At 39.6% G+C, this 16,080-nt stretch overlaps 1 long non-coding RNA gene across 2 annotated transcripts in view; it reads right to left on the reverse strand.

The window, feature by feature from the left end:
• Positions 1 to 1,173: 1,173 nt before the first annotated feature.
• LOC141508712 (uncharacterized) overlaps positions 1,174 to 16,080 on the reverse strand; it is a 57,031-nt gene continuing 42,124 nt past the window's right edge. Inside the window, exons 6-7 of one of the 2 annotated variants that reach the window (XR_012474481.1) lie at positions 15,564 to 15,618; positions 1,174 to 14,173 (exon numbers count right to left, since the gene is read on the reverse strand). This is a non-coding gene — a long non-coding RNA (uncharacterized LOC141508712). The remainder of the gene's footprint in view (positions 14,174 to 15,563; positions 15,619 to 16,080) is intronic. The other variant, XR_012474482.1, reaches the window with a different exon arrangement.

The raw sequence follows: 16,080 nt of genomic DNA on the forward strand, positions 1-16,080 counted from the left end.
TTAAATTAAAAAGCTTTTGCACAGATAAAACCAATGTAACCAAGATCAAAAGAAATGTAGTAAATTGGGAAACAATCTTTACAACTAATGATTCTGACAAAGGACTCATTTCTAAAATATACAGAGAACTGAGTCATATTTTTAAAACAAAAAGCCATTCCCCAATTGTCAAATGGTCAAAGGATATGCAAAGGCAATTTACAGATGAGGAGATCAAGCAATTCATAGCCATATGAAAAAATGCTCTAAATCATTAATTATTAGAGAAATGCAAATTAAAGCTTCTCTGAGGTACCACCTCACACCTCTCAGATTGGCCAATATGACCAGAAAGGATAATGATCATTGTTGGAAGGGATGTGGGAAATCTGGGACACTATTACACTGTTGATGGAGCTGTGAACTCATCCAACCTTTCTGGACAGTTATTTGGAATTACGCCCAAAGGGCAACAAAAATGTGCATACCCTTTGACCCAGCAATACCACTACTGGGTCTATATCCTGAAGAGATGAAGAAAAAGGATAAAAACATTACTTGTACAAAAATATTTATAGCAGCCCTGTTTGTGGTGGTAAAGAATTGGAAATCAAGTAAATGCCCTTCAATTGGGGAATGGCTTAGCAAACTGTGGTACATGTATGTCATGGAATACTATTGTTCTATTAGAAACCAGGAGGGATGGGATTTCAGGGAAGCCTGGAGGGATTTGTGTGAACTGATGCTGAGTGAGATGAGCAGAACCAGAAAAACACTGTATACCCTAACAGCAACATGGGAGTGATGATCAACCTTGAAGAACTTGCGCATTCCATCAGTGCAACAATCGGGAGCAATTTTGGGCTGTCTGCAAAGGAGAGTGCCATCTGTATCCAGTTAAGGAGCTGTGGAGTTTGAACAAAATTCAAGGACTATTCCCTTTAATTTAGAAAAAACAGATATATTATTGTCTGATCTTGTTACCTCTTAGAAGAATTCTTGTCTCTTCTCTAAGGATATGATTTCTCTCTCATCACACCCAATTTGGATCAAGGTACAACATGGAAACAAAGTAAAGACCAATAGATTGCTTTCTGTGGGGGTGGGGTGGGGGTAGGGAAGTAAGATTGGGGGGAAATTGTAAAACTCAAATAATATCTTTAATAAAAACTAATAAATAAATAAATGAGCACATAAATAAATAAATAAATAAATAAATAAATAAATAAATATGGGAGTCCTGAAAGACTCTGTCTTGCACCTCTTCTTTTCTTTCTCTATATAATTTCACTTAGTGAACTCATCAGCTTCCATGAATTCAATTAGCATCTCTATGCAGGTGATTATCAGATCTATTTATCCAACCCTAATCTTTCTTTTGACTTCCAGTCTCCAATTTCCAACTGCCTATCAGAAATCTTAAACAGGATATCCCATAGGACATCTTAAACTCATGTCCAAACTGAACTCATTATCTTTTTCCCAAACCCTCTCCGCCTCCAACTTACACATTATTAAACAACATAATTTTCTCAGTTACCCAGGTTCACTTCCTGTCACCCTCAACTCCTCACTTTCTCACACAATACCCCCTCATATTCAATATGTGATGAAATCTTATCATTTCTGTCTTTACAGAATCTCCTGTATATGTCCCCTTCTCTCCTCTAACACTGCTACCACCCTGGTATAAGTTCTCATTGTTTTATGCCTGGACTTTTGCAATAGCCTTCTGGTTTCACTTGCCTCACTCAAGTCTTTCCCCGACTCTAGTTCCATTCAGTTGCCAAAGTGATCTTCCTAAAGTATACTTACTAAAATTTTAACCACTACTCAGTAACCTCTAGTAGCTCCTATTTACCTTCAAGATCAAATGTAAACTCTCTGTTTAGCATTTAAAGACCTTCACAACCTTGTTACTGCCTACATTCCCAGTCTTTTTATACTTTCAGGTACTTTTCTCTGTGTGCTCTTTAATTCAGTGACACTGACCTCCTTTCAGATTCTCAAATATGCCACTCTTCCCAATTCTGGACATTTTCACTTGCTATTCTGCATGCCTGGAATCTTCTTTCTCATCTCCATTTTCTAACCCCCCTTACTACAGTTCCAGCTCAAGAAGTCTTTACCTGATCCAGTTAAAGCTAATGTCTCCCCTCTTAGATTATTTTCAATTTTTCTTCTAAGTATTTAACCTATTTTTACATAGTTGTTTGAATTTTATCTCCCCTTAGCTTCCTTTTTGTACTTCCAATCCATAACAAAGTGTCTGTCCCGATTACAGACAAACAGAACAAGTGGTCTAGGATAGTATCTCTACCAGAGTAGGTGTTTAATAAATGTTTGTTAAATTGAAAGGAAAATTCTACTGCCTCTTCTGCACAATAGCTTTTCAATATAGAAAGAAAGTTATTGAATAGTATTGCTAACATTTAGACTATTTCCCCTGTCTCCAAACAGAAGTTACCTGCAATGATGGGAACCCTTGAGGTGACGTGATCCTAATCCAGTCAGTTCCTCAAAGTCAAGAATGATGATGGCATTATCATATTTTTTTCAGAGAATCATAGAAACATAAAGGTGGAAGAGAGCTTGGAAGGTATCTGATCCAACCATCTCATTCTACAGATGAGAAAAACACAGACCCAGCAAGGAAATGATAGCATCCCAGAGAGGAGAATTGGCTTACCTATGGTCATAGAGTGAGTTGATGGGAAAAAACAAAACAAGAACCAAGGTTTCTTGATTTCCAATCTAGGAAGCTTTCTACTGTGCCCTCTCTGTCCAAATCCTCCATTCTTCAGCTGAAAAAAATTCTCATTTCCTTCAACCAAACAACCTTCAACTATGGGTCTAGCCCTAATCAATCAATTAACCAATGGATAAGTATCCATTCATACCTAGCCATGTGCTGGACATTGTACTGCCTGAAGAGCTAGAAAAAAGTGAAACAAACACTCAATAACCCTCTATTCTAATGGAAGAAAAAATATACACATAAAGAGACAGAATATATATGAAATCAATACAAGGCAATATGGGAAGGAAGTATATGAAAAACCTGGAAAGATAAAGTTTCTTGTAGAAAGTGGCTTGTTAATAAAAATTAAATAGGAATTCCAAGAGGAAGAGTAAATGGAAGTGCATTCAAGATAAATGAACAGAGAGATGGATGGACAGACAGATGGAGAGATGGATAGATAGACAGACAGACAGATGATAGATAGAACATTTATCGAGTTCTTCCCATATGCCAAGCACTATATTCAGTGCTGGAGATACAAATACAAACAAGTAAGATAGTCTCTGCCCTGAAGGAGCTTGTAATCTAGTGGATAAAGACCACATATAAAGGGAAACTGTAAAGTGGGAAGGAAATATTGGAAATAAGACTTATACGCATTAGGCAAAGAATTCCAAAGGGTAAAGATTGGAAACAAGAGTTAAGTGAGTATGGCCTGGGCACCTCATAAAGGCCAATCCAGTCCAAGAGCTCACTAATCATGAGGATGGAGGTATCACCAAGATGAGAAGTCTCTTGGCAGGAAGAGGGGGAAAGAAGGGAAAGTAGCCCAGAGAGAAAAGAATGGATCCAGGAATGAAGTGAGCATGGAGTAACATACATAAAGATCAGTAAGTAGACTAGTATGGATGGATAGTTGAATAATCATTGAGGAATAACATAGAGACTTGAAGAATTTTCAACATTATTCTGGATGTTCTCCTCTGAAAACATTTCAGTTTGTCTTTGTCCTCCCTTAAATGTGGTGTCCAAGTCTCAAACCAAACTGAAACTCAAGAGGGATCAGCCCTTTCACCCTCATATTTTCTCATTCAAGGAGATGAGTAAACAGGACTCCTGGAGGGGCAGGCAATATAAGAATATTGGAAGAATTCCATAATATGGGGGTAATAAAGTGCCCCCATTTTCAAGAGGAGGAAGAGTAATGGACCAGAACCCTACATAGGTTCCTTAACCAGAGAGATGGTGCCTGATTCTTGTAGAAAATGTTGCAGGTGACTAGAAATCCAGTCTGTGGGAAAGATCCATCTTTAGGAAAAGCACTGGGTCCAGCCTACTAGAAAGGTGCTAACAACACCAAGGAGTTTCAAAGTAGGAACTGTTCTTTAGGAGGAAGGAAACCCTTCAGAGAAGGAAGATGTGGAATAGACTTCTTTTCTCACAATTGGAGAGTATCTTGCTTTTTTGTATTGAAACTTGGGGCTAAGCCAGTGCTCACTGACAAAAACATCCCCATGCATGATATTGATGACAGAAACGATCTTTTCAGAATATTTTTAAAGTAAGGCTTATTTTCATATCTGTAGAAGGTGACAGATGGACCGGGGTACTCAGCCGGGGTATTTTTAATCTTGGAGTCAGGATTATATAATGATGGGAAGAGGAAAACTAAGACAGGTGGTGAGTCATCTGGAACCAATATGGAAGGAATGTGCATCTCATCTGAGCCTTCTTCCCTAGCATCTGCAGGGACCCAAACTCTCCACACAAACACTCTCTCTCTCTCTCTCTCTCTCTCTCTCTCTCTCTCTCTCTCTCTCTCTCTCTCTCTCTCTCTGTCTCTATCTATCTATCATCTATCTATCTATCTATCTATCTCTCTGTCTCTCTGTCTCTCTGTCTCTCTGTCTCTCTCTCATAGACTCATCCACACACATACCCTGCTGTGTCAAAGAGGCTAGAAAGGGATAGATGTGAGTGACACTGAAGGTAATAAGGGAATAGAGGGAAGGGTTAAGTCTGCAAATGCCAAATTGAAAAAGCACCTGGGACAAGAAAAGAGGAAAATAGAAAATTGATATTGGCACTGGTCTTGAGTCCCATCACAAGGGCTGAGCTTTGGAGACACTTGGCTATTTCCAGGAAAATGTAAAAGGCTTTGGAAATGTTTTCAAGAGCATAATTGGCAGCAAACTCTAGACTATGTGTCATCTCTGACTTTCAAGTAACTGGCTCACCTGCTAATCCTGGAATGGGGCGCCTGTGAAGCTCATATCTAGGCTGGCTCCAGACTTTCTGAGATGCATGATCTAAAATTCCTCTATGGAAGCAGAGAACAGATCATGCAGAAAGGGCCTGGTTAGGAAAATGAAAACCTGGGGAACTAATCTCTGATCAGCTTCTATCTATTTATGTGACCTTGGGTAAGCACCTTGCCTTCTATAAAAACAAAGTAGTCAGACTGATTGCCAGGGCTCTTTGGTTCTTACTTTCTGGAAGTCTGTGATATCGATTGTTCCGCAAATCTATAGAGCACCGAAGAAGTATGAATCATAGAAGAGACATTGTAGTTGAACATTCGGAAAATATTGACTATCAGGGACAAAATATTGATTTGTCAGGTGAAGGGATAGGTTATGAAATACCTTTCCCTAAACCATAAACAGCTATCCTTCCTGAAAAATGCACATTTGAGAAGTGGTCCCTGGATCCTATGAGAGGCTAGAAATCTAACTTGATTAGAGAGGTTAGAGGCTGGATCAGATAACCTCTTCCTCCTTTTTTATCTTGTGAATCTGAATCTGTGCACATTACCTATCATGCATTCACATTTCACCATGAATCAATCAAAATCTGAGAGGAGGAAAGGACCTCAGAAGTTTATGAGATCATTTAGGGAAAAAAAAAAATAACCTACAATACTGTATCCAACAAATGGTCGCTCAGATCTCTTAGCACCTCCTCACCTCTCTAAACTGTCTATTCCACTTTGATGTAGCAATCATTGTGATTCCTAGAGTAAACTGACTTCCTTGAAACTTTCACACACCATTTCTGATTCTACCTTCTGGGGTCAAAAAAATCTCCTTCACAAGACATTCACTCCCACCCCAGTGTTTTCTGCTTTATGCTAAACATACCCAACTGGAAGCCCTATTTCCTAACCTCTACAGAACTCCTCTTTAAAAATGAGAGCAATGGACCAGGTGATTTCTAAATTCTAAATCCTGTGATCCCATAATCTCATCTTTTCATTCCATAGGAAATGAGACCAGCATTATAATTTTCCTATCAATGTCAGTGTCAGTATCAGTCTCATCATTGTAATTAATAATAATAATAATGATACTAATAATTCAAGAAGCATTTATTAAAAGTTTCCTATTTGCAAAACACTGAGGATTCAAAGACAAAACAAAAGTAGTTTCAGCCCATACATTCTTCTGGGGAGAGATAGAGAAATATGCAATTGAAGAACAGAGTGGAAGGGAATGCCAGCAAAAGCTTCCCTGAGGAGGGAAGTTTCCTTCCCTGAATTTTAAAAGAAAACCAAGAATTCTATGTAAAGATGAGGAAGGGAAGAATTCTAGGCATGCAAGAATGCAAGATAGCTTATAGAAAGGCAGAAAAGCAAGAGATGGTATAGCAGCAAGCAGGCCAATTTTACCTACTCAGAAATGGAAAGTAGATGAATAAGAGCCATGTTGAAACTGACATAAAAAGTCATGTTTTTTTCTGTCTAGAAACATAGACTATGAAGAGCTTAAAAAATGCAAAACTGAGGATTTTGTTTTTTCTCCCAGTGACAGTTAGTGGTTCTAGTCCTTCATTATTGAAGATGACCAAAATGACATCACTATGTTCGAGACAAATTAGAGTGTATTCAGCTATGGCTGATCAGACCAATATGAGCTCAGAATGCTTTACCACAGGTCAGGCACAAAGTTCATGTGAACACCTGAGGTGGGTTCTCTAAACTTACATATGTCATGTTTCCTTTGAGCTAACTCAATTCTGCATTCCTCATAGAGTGCATCTTCAATGATGAGAGCACACCATGCTGGCAGTCCTGTGCCAGTGTTCCCCATGCTGTACAATCAATTCTAAAGTTCTTAAGAGAGAGACCTTCAGGGTGATCCAGTATCACTTCTTCTGACCCCCTTGTGAGCACAGCCCTATGTGAGTTCTCCATAAAGTAGTTTTTTTGGCAAGTGTACATCTGGCATTCTAACAACGTGTCTAGCCCATCATAGTTATGCTCTCTGTAGTAATATTGGAATGCTGGGTAGTTTAGCTCAAGAAAGGACCTCAGTGTCTGTTATCTTCTCCTACCAGATGATCTTCAGAATCTTCCTAAGACAATTTAAATGGAAGTGATTCAGTTTCCTGACATGGCACTGGTAGACTGTCTAGATTTCACAGGCATACAGAAATTAACTAAACACAACAGCTCTATAGACCTTCAGTTTAGAAATTAGTCCAATATCTCACACTTTCTTTTGGAGCCTCCCAAATACTGAACTAGCTCTGACAATGCATGTCAACTTCATTGTCAATGTGTACCTCCCCGGAAAGGACATTGCCAATGTAAAGTCAACTTTACTTCTCCATTTTCTGTAATTAATGGTTCCACCTGGTTGATGTGGTGCCCACTGATGGAACATCTGTGTTTTCTTGGTGTTAATTGTTAGGTCAAAAGTAGCATCAGCAGAAGAGAATGGATCCATTGTGACATCTCAGCTTCAGAGAATTCATTGAGTGCACAATCATATACAAACAGAAAATCATGCACCAACACTCCCTCCACTTTGGTCTTGGTTTGAAGCCTTTTCAAGTTGAAGAATTTTCCATTAATGAGGTGGCTGACCTTGATAAATTTATGAATGAAAGAATTTGATAATATAGACTAAAACATCATAGTAAGAAGCAGGGGAGCAAGATCACATCCTTGTTTCACTCCACTGGTGACTGGGAGATCTCAAGAGGATCAGCCACTATCCAGAATACACTGTCATGAAATTGATGTACAATACTGATGAACCTCTCCAAGCAACCAAATTTTGAAATAATTTCTATAAACTCTCAAAGACTTTGGTCAGATCTACAAACATTGTATGCAGACCTCCATTCTGCTCCTGGCATTTTTTTTCTGGAGTTGCTCAACCCTTTCTGAAGCCACATTGGTTCTCAAAGAGGTGGCCATCTTCCAGGTGAAGGATCAGTCTAATGAGATGGACTCTAACAAGAAACTTACTGGCAATGACTAAAAAATAAATACCCCTGTTAGTGCCACAGGATAACCTATTGTCTTTACCTTTATAGAGATGAACAATGGAGACATCCTTGAATTCTCGGGATATAACTTCTTTATGTCATATAACCTGGAAAATTTCATTCAAATTTTGCATGAACCTTGTTGATCTCAGCTGGAATACATTTAATACCAGGTGCTTTGTCACTTGAAAGGAGTCTGATGGCATTCAAACCCCTTCTTCAATTGGAATTTCAACTAGGGACTGATTGACTTCAACTTCAATCAATAGCTTCTGTGCTGATTGATGATGGTCTGTTAAGAACACTATGGAAATATTCAGTCCATCTCTCTAGGATAATCCCAATTGTTAATCAATGTAACTTCATTAGCACTGAGTAGTTGAGATGTACCATAGGTCTTCGGCCCATAAATAGCTTTCAGAGCATCATAAAAGCACTTTGGATTGTTACTATCTGCATAAACCTAAATTTCATCTGAGCCAAGAGTCCTGAATCTCTCTAAGCTTCAATTCTACTTTCCTTTTGATGGAATTAAATGCCACTAACTTAGAAATGGATGAACTATCCTGCTGGAAAACCTGTTAAATTCTTGATTTTTATTTAAGAGCTTCTGTATTTTCTCATCATTTTCATGAAACCAGTCTTGATGTTCTGAGTATTCAGACCCAGATGAGCAAATACAGTGCTATACAAATTGATCTCTGAAAGCTGCCCACTCTTTTTTCAGCTCCATTGTAGCCAGCTTTGTGTTGGTTCACTTTCCCCTCCAAGTTAGCAACAAACTGTTGCCCCTCCAAGAGACACTCTAATCTCTTGACATTAATTCTTCAGGTAGTCATTTTGCCTTGGGGCTACCACTTCAGGTGAATGTGAATATTTAGTTTAGAGAGGATGAGTCTGTGATCAGTCCAGCACTCTGCACCACACATCATCTTTGTCATTCTCACATTCTGTCTGTCTCTTCTCCTTACAACCTCATTAGATGTTACTGTTTGCTACAAGGGTGGAAGTTTTATTGCTTTTATTATTTATTTTAGGTAAATGAAAGTATTTGTCATGAGAAGGTCATGCAATGCTCAAGCCTTTAGTAGTTTATAACCATTGTTGTTGCTGTTTTGAACTCTATTCCAAAGACTCCCTGTCATGTCTGGTAGTCTGAGCCTACTTTAGCATTTAAGTCATACAGAATGATAAGCTTGTCCTCTTTCTACATATTGATGATAATGGCCTCTAGGTCTTCATAAATTTTTCTTTGTCTTCTTCAGGGTTCATGGTACCGATGATGATGGCATAGTATTTTCCGAGAAGTGGCAATCTCATTGTCATGACCTTGTCATTCACTCATTTTGGTAAACATTCAGGCTTGTTGACTAGATTAATTTTGATAGCAAAATTTACTGAAGCTTCATGGCATTCCCCTTCACTGAGGTCACTACAGAAAAACATATATCCAGCTCTGACTTCAGTAAGCAGGCCTTCAATTTGCCAGTCCTGTTTTGCTCAACACTACTATTTGGATATGATACCTGCTGAGTTCCCTTGCAACAAGAACTGTTTGTCTTTCAGATCTATTGGATCTTATGCTGTCTATGAATGTGCATACATTCTGTGCTCTGATGGTGAGAGGAATCTTCTTTGAAGAAGTTTTTGTACATTGTTTTGTGTCTTGATCACATTGTGGGATCCCCATCTGCTTCAGTAATCAGGCCAGGGCTGGGTAAGCAGACAATTTCTAAGGTACCTTTTCTAGCACCTTCCTCATACCAGGAAGTAAGAAGTGAGGTCTTTAAAAAGGCTGTTCAGACAACCAGGGGACTACTGAATCCCATTGCAGCTTTCAGTGAGGAGACAACCTAGATCACTTATGTGCAGGATTATAACTATAGCTCCTAGGATATCCACACCTGCTGCTTCAACACTTGCCTGATGCCAAAGGCCTTTGAGATAGGAATGGTAAAATGGTATGGGTGTGTCTTTTTTGATGTGTGCATAAATTGGATTTAATTGAGGCAGAGCTGCATGAAGTCATTGGCCTCACTTTCTCTTCCAAAAATCATCATGATCCAGTGGCAAGACAGAATCAAGACAACTGGTGATGGCTCTAGATTGGTGTCTTCAATGGCTAACCAAGTTCCACTGCATCTGCTTCAGTTACTTTCATGGCCATTGGAATGAAGTAGTCTCATCTACCCATTCCACTAGTGGAAGACTTCACATGCTTGGGTAGATACCCCCTTAACTCTCTGATGAGTTTGAGATTCCCTTGGATACTTGATTTAGCCTGCCTGCCAAAACAATTTACTGAGGTATGGCCACTGCAAGCTCCATGTTCTTGGAGGTGCAGGTGAGTTAGATGTACATCGAAGATAGAAAAGTTTTCAGCAGCCCTCACATCACAGGTACTAATCTTCCTTGAATACACCCTACACCACCCCACCCCCTGCAATGGCAGTAGGGAGTTCCTGAATTTTCTTGAGAAGGGGAATGGTCTAATCTGGGATTTACTAATAAAAAGTTTCCCTTTTTATAGTGCTTGCCGGATGTTCTCATTGATGAATCATAGATGATGCCAGGATTATTACATTTTTTACAAAGGGGTAGGGAGGAAAGAATCACTTGTCTAAGTGGCATATGGCAAGACTGGGGCTGGATCCTTAGTCTTTTGACTATAAGCCCAGGGGTCACTTTCAATGTTCCATAATGTTCCATAATCCATCCTCTCTCACCTATGCAGACTACTTAATCACAATTGTGACCAACATGTAAGGAAAAACTTCTGAAGTAAATACTAAGGGAAGAGTTCTTGATGTCTGGGGTTCCCACAGGTCAAAGCTATCCTTTAGCCCAGGAAGGATGTCATACACAAATCAAGGCTGGCAGTTGATTTGTCCTTTCGTGACTGTGTCTGACTTTTCAGTCAAACTCTCTTTCTGATCTAGCCAGTGAGCAGAAAGGTCTCTAGGCTACTGAGGAGGCAACAAGTGCCCATTATAGTCCTGGGCAAGGAGGAGGTTGTCAAGTCACCTAGGTTTGATGGTTCTTCAAAATCCTCAGCCTTGTCAAAGCAGCTGGGACCCAAGAAGGGAACTGATCAGCTTAGATGCCGTCTTTGCTGCCTGCAGGCATTCCTTGCTGTTTTCCTCCAAATAAACCAAGTATTCTTTTATTTCTAAAGAAAATCTTGTTAACAACCAAACTCTGTACCCTTGTGTTCAGATACAAAGGACTAGTAGTAGTGTAGCACCCTTGACAGAGGATTGATTGGGAGAAAAATGATTGTGGTTGCCCACACTTACCCAATCACACCAATTACCAATCATCACTGCCTCTACTAGCTGCAGTGAGGATAGACCAGGAAGAAACAAAGGTGGGGGAGTAGCTCCCTGGGAGGCAAGTCAGAAGTCAGAGGGTCTATTTCTAATCCTACCCCTAACCCTCTGTGTGATCTTGGGCAAGTATCTTCCCTCTCTGGTCTTCAGTTGCTGCCTTTCTGAAATAGGGAAGCTAGACTTTGTAAAATAATAGCATTCTCTAAATATTTATTAAATACCTAGCATGTGTAGAATATCATATTGAGCACTGGGAAATACAAAGTTTGGCAAATAAGTTATCTTTGCTGTCAAGAAGTTTTTTTGTCTAGGAGGAGAGAAAAAACAAACAGGTAAATAAAAAATGTGGTATTGTAGGAGACTTAGCATTAATATAGCACCTTACTTTACTTTTACTTTTTAATCCCATTTGGGTTTGATAACCTTGTGAGGAAGGAACTATTATTATCCTCATTGAACAGATGAGAAGAAAGAGAGATTGAGTGACTTGCCCAAAGTTATACAGCTAATTAAATGTCTGAGGTCACATTTGAACTCAGGTCTTTCTGATTTCATGTTCAGCTGTCAATTCATTGAACCGCCAAGCTACCTCTGTGCTACTCAGCCACATAAAGAGAAATAAACAAAGTGATTTATGAGACTAGGAGACCAGTCATGGATAATGAGAAGACTTCATGGAAGAAATGCTATTTGATTTGAATTTTTTAGGGTTTTTTTTTTTGCAAGGCAAACAGGGTTAAGTGGCTTGCCCAAGGCCACACAGCTAGGTAATTATTAAGTGTCAGAGACTGGATTTGAATCCAGGTACTCCTGACCCCAGGGCCAGTGCTTTATCCACTATGCCACCTAGCTGCCCCTTTGATTTGAATTTTAAAGGATGTATAGGAGTATAAAATGCAAAGAAGGAGGATACTTGAGGCATTGAGATCAAGGAACAGAGACTTCATAGATCTTTTCTACTCCTGTCTTTCTTCTCCTCCTGGTTTCTGTGCCCAGAGGAGAAAATTCTCTCTGAGTAGATCTTTAATATACTCATCTGGTTTCAAGTATCCTTCACTGACCTGCAGGAAACACTTCCTACAATCCTTGTCAAGAGTTCCCTCTGACTCTTCTCAAAGAATCATCAGACCATGAGTTAGAAGGGATTCAAGGGGTCAACCAGTCCAATTTTCTCATTGGACCAAGGAGGACATTGAGACACAAAGAGGGAAATGAGATCTTAAGGTCAAGCAGGTAATAAGTAGCAGCATTAAAATTCAAACTCAGATCTTCTGATTCAAGTCCAATGTTCTTTTTGCTACTTTGCAATGGCCCCCTTCCCAGACAACCTTGCTAATTTTCTTCATTACTTATCTGTTCCCTTTCCTAAAAATGGGCCTTCAATTATCCCTAGTGTATATTGAATCTTCTGTTCTAATTGTTTCTCTAGAAGACACTCATGATTCTTTGATGCTATTAGGGAGGAATCCTGAACAATTTCTTTAGCATCACAGTCAATGTGGCAACTTCTATCTTGTCCTTACCATATGGTCTTCCCCAACTCTCCTTGATTACTTCAGAATTTAAGATTCAAGGTTGAGTGTTGCAGCTAGTCTAGCATTGATGCCCTAACATTCAAGGAGCAATCTTTGGGCAACCATCTAGACCTGTGCCAAGAAGACCCAAAATGAAGAGCCATCCAGTTTTGGGCATGAACTTGGTGGGACCAATGTTATATTCGAGTTGTGATAAATTAGGAAGCTAATTTCCAAGACCACCATTTCATTCCTCTCCTCAAAAGACTGAGAAGGTATAAGGGAGATTATATTTATACATTTTTCTAGTTATATCTTTGAATAAAATAACCTTTCGTAAAAACCTACCTGGTGCTATGTGATTAAAAGGATCTGGGACACTAGTCATAAGTCCTAACAATGGTGGAACATAACTGATGAGGTCTCAAAATGATGAAAGTATAAACACTTCTAAACTCCATGGGTACCTGGGAACTTTGAGGGGTTGATATAGTCAACTTAGTCCTAAGAGACTGGGTACAGAACATACTCATTACAGTTAGAAGGTCTTGCCCAAAATCATCAATATAGTATAGGAAGACTTTCATTCAAATTCCCTCTCTTCTACCTCTGTAGCTGGGGCAAATTACTTCCTCAGTTCTCTTCTCTATAAAATGAAAACTATCCTCAAAGTCTCTTCTATCTCTAAATTAGTAATCCCAAGAGCACATAAATTCCAAATTCTCTAGTTGCTGTTTTCATATCATGCTACCTTGCTTGACTTATATTGCAATTTTGTTCTTGCCTGTTTGGGTTGTCCGGCTCATAAAGTGACTACTTTTAGTTGAATCCTTTGGCTTTGTGACTTCATGTGAATCTGGGTGAGGTCTTAGAAATCATTGGCCACTCAGGTCTTTCCCAGAAAGAATTGTGGAAGGCAGCATGTCCCCACTGGGCAATACACCCATCAGCCCCCAGATCCAATCAGCTTGACAAGTCTTATCCATTTTATCTTCCCATTTTTGTCTTCCCCATTTACCTCCTTCCTCCACCCCTAGTTCAAGGTCTTACTCATTATCTCTTCATTAAAATTAAACCCCCTAGTAAAATAAATCCCCTAATTGATTCCCTTGCCTCCAATCTCCCCTCACTCCTCTAGCAAAGTCATTTTCCTCAGAGTTGTCAAGGAGAATGGGCAGTTAGGTTGCCTAGGACTTCTGGCCCTGAGTTTACATTTGACCTCAGACACTTACCAGTTGTGTGAACTTGGACAAGTCACTTAACCCCAATTACCTCACAACCAGGACCATCTCCAGTCATCCTGATTCATATCTGGCCACTGGACCCAGATGGTTCTGGAAGAGAAAGTGAGAGTGTTGACTTAGCACAGCAGCCCCCTCACTCAGATCCAATGTATGTACCTGTCATGGCATCCCCTCCTTGATATCATGCTCATCTTCAAGAATGAAGGACAAAACAATAGCCAAGGATAATGTGCCTTGAAGCACACATCTGTCTAGGTCCTATAAAATACCTAATTTTGAGTCAAAAGATGATGGACTGAGAGCTGATGTGTTTTACACATCAGAGGAAACTGAGACTCAGAATTCAATGCCTTTCCCAAGTTCACAGAGATAGTAAGTGATCAAGGATGGAGTTAAACCCAAGTGACATGATCCCAAACCCAGTTCTCCTCCCACCAGGGCCATCCTTGACTTCTGTTTCTTTACCTATAAAATAAGAAGGCTTCCCTGGGTAAATTCTGAGATCCCTTCCACCTCTGACTCTATACTCCTTTGACCTTCACTCAATTGCTTCTAGGATAAAACACAAACTCCTCTACAACATTTCAAGTATTTCACAATCTGGTTGCATTCGATCAGCCTGGGTTGATTTCCCTCTGCTTCCCTGGGCACATTCTACTCCACAGTCAAGCTAGCCTTGTCACAACTCTCTGTCCAAAGCATCCATCTCCTCCCCTTAGGCCTATACACAGACTCTCTCTCATGGGCCTGGAACAATCTCCCTCCTCACCTCACCCCTTAAATCCCTAAATCCCTTCAAGATTCAGCTTAAATTCCACCTCTTACTAGAGACCTTTCCTGCCTCACCATCCCCACCTCTGTTGTTAGTGCTTCCCCAATTCCCAGAAATGACTTTGCATTTATTTAATATTGGGAAGGGAAGGGAATAATAATTTCTATAACACCTTCTTCATGCCAGGCACTTTGCCAAAGTGCTTTGCAAACCTTATCTTTTCATTCTCCACAATTCTATAAGATAGGTGTTGTGATTATCCTCATTTTTGTTGTCATTCAATCATTTTCAGTTATATCCCACTCTTTGTGACTCACTTTGAAGTTTTCTTGGTAAAGACTGAAGTGGTTTACCATTTCCTTTTCCAGTTCATTTTACAGGTGAGGAAACTGAGGCAAATAATTAAATGACTTATCTACAATCACATAACTGGTAAGTATCTGAGGCGGAACTTAAACAGGTCTTCCTGATTCCAGGCCCCAAGCTCTATCTACCACACCTCCTATGGGTCCCATCCTCATTTTACAATTGAGGAAAATGAGGCATAGACTTACCCATAGGTCACACAGCTAACATTATGGGGTTGGATTTGAAATTAGGTCTTTCTTATTAAATCTGGGACATCTAGGTGGTTCACTGAATGGAGCATTGGGCCAAGAGTCAGGAAGATGAGACTTCCTGAGTTCAAATCTAGCCTCAAATACTTACTAGCTGTGTGATCCTGGGCCAGTCACTTAATCTTGATTTGCCTCAGTTTCCTCATCTGTAGAATAAGATGAAGAAGGAAATGGTAAACCCCTCCAGTATCTTTGCCAAGAAACCCCAAATGGGGTAACAGAAAGTGAGACATAACTTTTTTACTTAAGCTCCAATGTTCTATTGATAACACCACCCAGCTGCCTCTGTATCACTTTAGATTTGTACATCCATTTACATCTGTATTTACAGATCTAAATGGAAGAGCACATTGGAAGTCCTCTGCTCTAACCCTCACCTTTTACAGATAAGAACAATAAAACCCAATGAAGTTGTCACTTGGGCAAGCTTACAGATATATTCAGTATTAAAGTTAAGATTTCTGACATCTCATTTGGCCTTCCCACAGTATCTCATATTATTCTCCACCCCACCCATCCAGCCTCAAGAGCAATGATTGTTTTATTTATAAATGTCAATGTGTCACCAGTGCCTGTTCATACTTAATGATGAATGAACAAATGAATAA

Source organism: Macrotis lagotis, chromosome 1, assembly GCF_037893015.1.
Source record: "Macrotis lagotis isolate mMagLag1 chromosome 1, bilby.v1.9.chrom.fasta, whole genome shotgun sequence".
In the NCBI taxonomy this organism is placed as follows: Eukaryota; Metazoa; Chordata; class Mammalia; order Peramelemorphia; family Peramelidae; genus Macrotis; species Macrotis lagotis.